Source organism: Oryctolagus cuniculus, chromosome 4, assembly GCF_051225735.1.
Source record: "Oryctolagus cuniculus isolate XC-2025 breed Fujian yellow rabbit chromosome 4, ASM5122573v1, whole genome shotgun sequence".
Taxonomy (NCBI): Eukaryota; Metazoa; Chordata; class Mammalia; order Lagomorpha; family Leporidae; genus Oryctolagus; species Oryctolagus cuniculus.
In genome coordinates, this window is record NC_142870.1 from 56,424,140 (window position 1) to 56,431,248 (window position 7,109).

The following is a 7,109-nucleotide window of genomic DNA, read 5'->3' on the forward strand; positions in this document are numbered from 1 at the left end:
TTGAACCAGTGCCCATATGGGATGCTGGTGTTTCCGGCCAGGGCGTTAACCTGTTGGTCACAGCACTAGCCCCAGCTTTAGATATTTTAAACTTACCTCAAAGCTTCTTTAATTATCAGTAGTCATTCTGCTGCCTGTATGCATATGATAATTGTGCTTCTCCTCACCTTGTATCACACTACCTAGAATTGCCCATGTGGGCAACAACAGGATCACAGATTAAATGCTGATTCATTATTTAGAACCACTGCCTTTGCAATGGTAACTGCAGGGTAAGCCCTCACTGGAAACTGCAAATGTTTGAAAGGAATGGACTCAAGGAAATCTATGATATCAGACAACAACTATTGATTCAGCTTTGTGGAACTCTATTGAAGCATACCATTTAGGCTTAGATCCTATCTTTTTAAGTGATAGGCTTTTGGCTATTGCTCTGAAAATAAAGATTTTAGCAACTCTGGGAACTTGGTTGTTGGATCCATGTGAGCTTCCTGTTGGAACAGCATAGTGTCTTTAGGCATGACTAGGGTAAATTTTAGATTGTGAAATAATACTAGATTCCTTGCCTTGATTTAGGTAGGGCTTAGGTTTCAAGTGACTGTTTATCAGTTTGTCATATCTTAATTCACATGGCCTGTTCTCTGTGTTTTCAGCCACACTGTTTTCAAGTAGGACTTCAGTTTCTAGGGCTTGCATCAGAGTGTGGGGGTGCCTCCTGATTGGGTTTCATGGGAACCTCAGGTGCTGGCTTCTCTGAAAGAGAATGAATTGCACTTCTCTTTTCATTTTCAAAGGGTAGATTGGGGATTTGTTTCAGTGGGAACCTGCCTGCTGAAAGCCTGCTTTTCCCAATTGGTTCCAAATTTTTTTTTTTCATTAGATGTTATTTTGTCTTTAAAAAGGCTATTCCCCAGCGTGGGAGTTTGTGGTTAAGTCACCACCTAGGATGCTTGCATCCCTTTTAGAGTGCCTACTCCTGAGTCCACGCTACTCCACTTCTCACCCAGCTTCCTGCTAACATGCACCCTGGAAGGCAGCAGATAATGGCTCAAGTCCATCTTCAGGGAGAAATTTTGCCTGGTATAAATTCTTATGCGTATCTAAAGAAAATTTAAAACACATCACTTGGGAAAAGAAGTAAACATTTGGATGGCACCTCTGCTCAAAGGTTGTTGGATTTTTTTTTAAAGGATGAATTTTGGAAATCAACTTGCAGAAAACTTTAAATACCATATATTCATACAGTATTGACTTACTTAATGGAAAAGTGACTAGAGACTCCTCAATGACCCAACAAGATTACTTTTTTAATAGGCAAAATGAGGCTATATTTTTAATTCATATTTTCCAAAATAGAACCTTTAAATCTGATAAAGAACTATCCAGTTTTTTTTTATATGGTGAACAGAGAGAAAGTCATCAAAAGACAAAAACTTACTTAAACAAATTCCAATTATGTAGATCAATTAGTTACATCATTTAAAGGCTATGAATTCATAGACAGTTGATAGGTTTCTCTTTTATGACATTATTATATTTCTCAGAGTAAATAAATGAGTCAGTTTTATTTTTTCCCTCAGCTAAAGTTATATCAAATCTGTTATCAAGGTCAAAATGAATATTCAATTCATCTTCTTTTCCTGCCATCACTTAGGTCAAGATTTTCATGATTTTATTCCTGAAATGGCACTATTGTGCTATTGACTTTTTGTAGAATATTCAAGCACATACACAAGTAGGGAGCATAATACACTGAATCTCAGGGTAAGATATTTGGCGTAGTAGTTAAGACACTGTGTCCCATGTCAAAGTTCTTCGGTATAAATTGTGGTTCTGCTTCTGATTCCAGCTTTCTTCTGTGTGCATCCTGAGAGGTAGCAGGTGATGGCCCAGGGAAGCAGTTGTGCCTCTGCCACCAATATGGACTACTTGGATTATGTTGTAGCTCCTGGTTTTGGCCTTACCCAGCCTTTGCCTTTTTGGGTATATAGGGAGTGAACCAGCAGGTGCAAACTCTCTCTCTCTTTGTCTCTGTTTCTGTTTCTAACTCTGCCCCTTCTCCCTTTCCCTCTCTCTGTCTCTTAAACCTATTTATGTGTGTCTGTCCGTCTATCTACCTACCTACCTACCTACCTACCTAAAGACTGATCTACCTACCTACCTACCTACCTACCTACCTAAAGATCTATCTATCTATCTACCTATCTACCTACCGACCTATCTATCTATCTAATATAGAAACTTCACTTACCTATCAGGAAGCTTCATCATTTACAAACATTTTGTCATTCTTCTTTTTTCTTTTCCTCTTACATTTTTTCCTAAAATAAGTAAAAATCCATCCAATGCATTATAGATGTCAGTCTCTACCTCTAGGAGAGATGTAATTTATGTCTCTTGTAGTATTTAATTTTCTTTCTTTTCTCACCAATTCAAAATTTCCTATCATTTAGTCAACTCTCAAAGAAAGCTGCAAAGCTTTTTCAAAGACTCAGTGTCTCCTACCGAACAGAAGGCAGAATCCTCTCTTAGTTTAGAAAGCCATCTTCACTTTTTTCTTAAGATTTATTTATTTTTTTGAAAGACAGAACTACAGAGAGAGAGAGAGAGAGAGAGAGAGAGAGAGAGATCCTTTATCTGCTGGTTCACTCTCCAGATAGCTACAATGGACAGAGATGGGCTGGTTCCTAGCCAAGAGCCAAGAGCTTCCTCCAGGTCTCCTCTATTGATTCAGGGCCCAAGAACTTGGGCCATCTTTTGCTGCTTTCCTAGGCACAAGCAGGAAGCTCTATCAGAAGTAGAGCAGCCAGAACTCAAACAGGAACCCATATGGGATGCTGGTGCCACAGGTGCTGGCTCTACCTACTATACCATAGCGCCTAGCCCCAGCCATCTTCACTTTCATTTTATCCTGTTTTTCTAATTGTGTCTTTCATCCTTCCCCAATGGTCCATCCATTGCCTAAGTGCTTCCACAGATGTTTGGTGCATTTCTGTCTTTTGTCAATCCCTTGCCTCTCCAAATTCAATGCATCCTAGAAAGCCCGCCTAGCTGCAATTTCCTCTATGAACCTTTTCCCAGTTCATCCAGATCTCTCTCTGCCTTGAGCTCCTGGGAATTAAAAACAGTCTCAAGCCAGCGCCACAGCTCACTAGGCTAATCCTCCGCTTGCGGCGCTGGCACACCGGGTTCTAGTCCCGGTTGGGGCACCAGATTCTGTCCCGGTTGCTCCTCTTCCAGTCCAGCTCTCTGCTGTGGCCTGGGAGTACAGTGGAGGATGGCCCAGGTTCTTGGGCCCTGCACCCACATGGGAGACCAGGAGAAGCACCTGGCTCTGGCTTCAGATCGGTACAGCGCGCCAGCCACAACGTGTCAGCCGTAGCGGTCACTTCGGGGGTGAACCAACGGAAAAAGGAAGACCTTTCTCTCTGTCTCTCTCTCTCACTGTCCACTCTGCCTGTCCAAAAAAAAAAAAAAAAGTCTCATACAAAAATTTGAGATTTATGTGTACTTTTTAAATAATATGCATTTTCCATGAACTTTTTTTTTAAAAAAGATTTTAGTTATTTATTTGAGAGGCAGAGCTACAGATAGAGAGAAGGAAAGACAGAGAGAAGGGTATTCTATCTGCTGGTTCACTCCCCAAATGGATACAATGGTTAGAGCTGGGCAGATCCGAAGCCAGGAACCAGGAGCTTTCTCTGGGTCTACCATGCAAATGCAAGGGCCCAGGCACATGGGTCATCCTCCACTACTTTCCCAGGCCATAAGCAGAAAATTGGTTTGGAAGAAGAGGAGCCAGGATTTGAATTGGCGCCCATATGGGATGCCAGCACTGCAGGCGGAGGCATAGCCTACTATACCAGAGAGCCAGCACCCCATTCATGAATTTTTTGAAGTTGTTGGTTTAAGCTACTAAGATTGGGGTAGTTTGTTACATAGTAGTGGAAATCAAATACAATAGGTAACACAGGGTTTGAGTTTATAGATAATTTTATACATTTCCTGCTTTTCCTTTTCAGGCTTTAAATCAGCAAGAGAGGTTTTATAATAGATGAGGCTTCTCATTTTGGCATGCATGGCAATTACACAAGCTAGCATTGCCTAGTTTATGATATCTCATTTTTGGCCATTAGTTTTCCACTGCAGATAGGAAAATTTGAAGGAAAGGAAAGCCTAGCTTCCCAGTTACCACTGTTCCTCAAAAAGTCTGAGCAAGGGAAGGTGATCAGCACGTGTGACTAGTAATAGTACCCTCTTGCTATGCCATCAGACTACTTGTTTACCTCTACCATGAGACATAGGCAGATTGAGAACGGGCCCCTGAGCTCTGCAGCAGTCAAGATATCAGATGGTTTGACTTGTTTATGCAGTAAATATGGACATTCTGGGAACTGGTCAACAAATAATTACTGAGAGCATTTAGAAATGTGAGAATCCAAGTGTTAGTTCCTTCTGTAGTCTAGAATCAGAGATGTTGGACAGGGGCTTTTTTGGTTTAACGGGCATCTCTTTCTCTACCTATGCACATGCAACACAAATGAATGGTTACACATTCAAGGTGCTAGTGTGTGATTCATAAAAGGACTTGTTCCCTATAAAACTTATTGCCAAATGACTCATTACAGAATGATGTTGAAGGTAAGCTTTTAATTTTAAGAGTTAGGTAAGTGTCTTTTAAAAATCAACTTTGTGGGTTATAATTTGCACACAATAAAAAGCATTCATTTTAAGTATGCAGTTCAACAGATGTATACACTCATGAAACCACCACCCCAATCAAGGTACAGAACATATTTATCATCCCAGAAAGTGTCTGTGTTTTTTTTCAGAGTCAGTTCCTCCCACACATTGCTCTGGTCATCATTGATCTGATTTCTATCAATACAGATTAGTTTTGCCTCTTTTAGTACCTCATATAAATGGAATCATACACTAATATTCTTTTCTATTGAGCTTCTTTTACTCAGCATAGTGTATTTGAGATTTATTCACAGTGGTGCATTTAGCAGTAATGTGTATATATATATGTATATATATATATTTAAAGATTTATTTATTTATTTGAAAGTCAGATTTATACAGAGAAGGAGAGGCAGAGAGAGGTCTTCCATCTGCTGGTTCACTCCCCAATTGGCTGCAATGGCCAGAGCTGTGCTGATCTGAAGCCAAGAGCCAGGAGCTTCCTCCAGGTCTCCCACATGGGTGCGGGGGCCCGAGGACTTGGGCCATCTTCTATTGCTTTCCCAGGCCATAACAGAGAGCTGGATTGGAAGGGGAGCAGCTGGGACTAGAACCGGTGCCCATACAGGATGCTGATGCTACAGGCAAAAGCTTTACCTGCTACACAACAGCACTGGCCCCAGTAATGTGTATCTTCATTGTTGTGTAGTATCCATCACATTAAGAACACAATTTGTTAGCCATCCACCCTTTGGTGGGCATTTGAGTTATTTCCAGTTTTTGACTTTTATGACTAAAGTTGCTTTGAACATAAGTTCTCATTTCATTTTGGTAAGCACCTATGAGTAGAATAACTGATTTATGTAACTGTATACTTAACTTTAAAATAAATTGTCTAGTTGTTTTCCAGAGTGGTTGTACCATTTTTCACTCCCAATAGCAAGGCATAAGAGAGCCAACTAATCTCCACTTTCCCCAAAACTTGATACTGACAGTCTTTCTAATATTAGTCCTTCTAATGGATGTGTAGTATTATAGCTTTAGTTAATTCTTCCAATGACTGTTGATGTTGAGCATCTCTTGCACTGAATTATAATTCATAATTTTTTAATTTGACAGGTAGAGTTATAGACAGTGAGAGACAGAGACAGAGAGGAAGGTCTTCCTTCCATTGGTTCACTCCCCAAATGACCGCCATGGCTGGCGCTGCGCTGATCCAAAGCAAGGAGCCAGGTGCTTCTTCCTGGTCTCCCACTTGGGTGCAGGGGCCCAAGGAGTTGGGGCATTCTCCACTGCCCTCCCAGGCCACAGCAGAGAGCTAGACTGGAAGAGGAGCAACCGGGACTAGAACCCAGCGCCCATATGGGATGCTGGCGCCGCAGGCGGAGGATTAACCAAGTGAGCCACAACGCCAGCCCCAATTATAATTCATAACTTTTTAAAAGATTTATTTATTTAGTTGAGAGAGTTATGTAGAAGCAGAGGCAGAGAGAGAGAGAGAGAGAGAGAGAGAGAGAAAGAGGTCTTCCATCCGCTGATTCACTCCCCAAATGGCCACAAAGGCCAGAGCTGTGCCAATCCAAAGCCAGGAGCCAGGAGCTTCTTCCAGGTCCCCCACACAGGTGCAGGGGTACAAGGACCTGAACCATCCTCCATCACTTTCCCAGGCCATAGCAGAGAGCTGGATTGGAAGAGGAGCAGCCGGGCCTACAACCGGTGCCCATATAGGATGCCGACACTGCAGGTGGAGGATTAACCTACTGCGCCACTGTGCTGGCCCCACAAATAAAAATTTTAAAGATTATGTTACCCCATTCTCATTTTCTTCTCTTTCTGGGTTTTTAATTACATTTATTTAAACAGTTTTCTATTGTTCTACAGGTCTCTGAGGATCTTATTATTTTTCTTCAATCTATGGTCTCTCTATTCATTAGTTTGGAAGATTTCTATAGACATGTCTCTCTCTGTTCAAGTTCACTGCCTTTCTGCTACTATCTCTAACTTATTGTGATTTTTTTTTTGGTCTTTGAACTTCTCAGGACCATCATACCTATTTTTTTATAGCTTATGTTTATTTCTTAAAATTTCCTATTGGGTCCGGCACTGTGGCTCAGTGGGTTAAAGCCCCAGTCTGCAGTGCCAGCATCCCATATGGGCACCGGTTCAATGCCCGGCTGCTCCACTTCCAATCCAGCTCTCTGCTATGGCCTGGGGAAGCAGTAGAAGATGACCCAAGTCCTTGGGCCCCTGCACCCGCATGGGAGACCCGGAGGAAGCTCCTGGCTCCTGGCTTTGGAGTGGCGCAGCTCCGGCCATTGTGGCCAATTGGGGAGTGAACCATTGGATGGAAGACCTATTTCTCTCTCTCTCTCTCTCTTTTTCTCTCTCTCTCTCCCCCTCATTTTCTCTTGGTGTAACTCTGACTT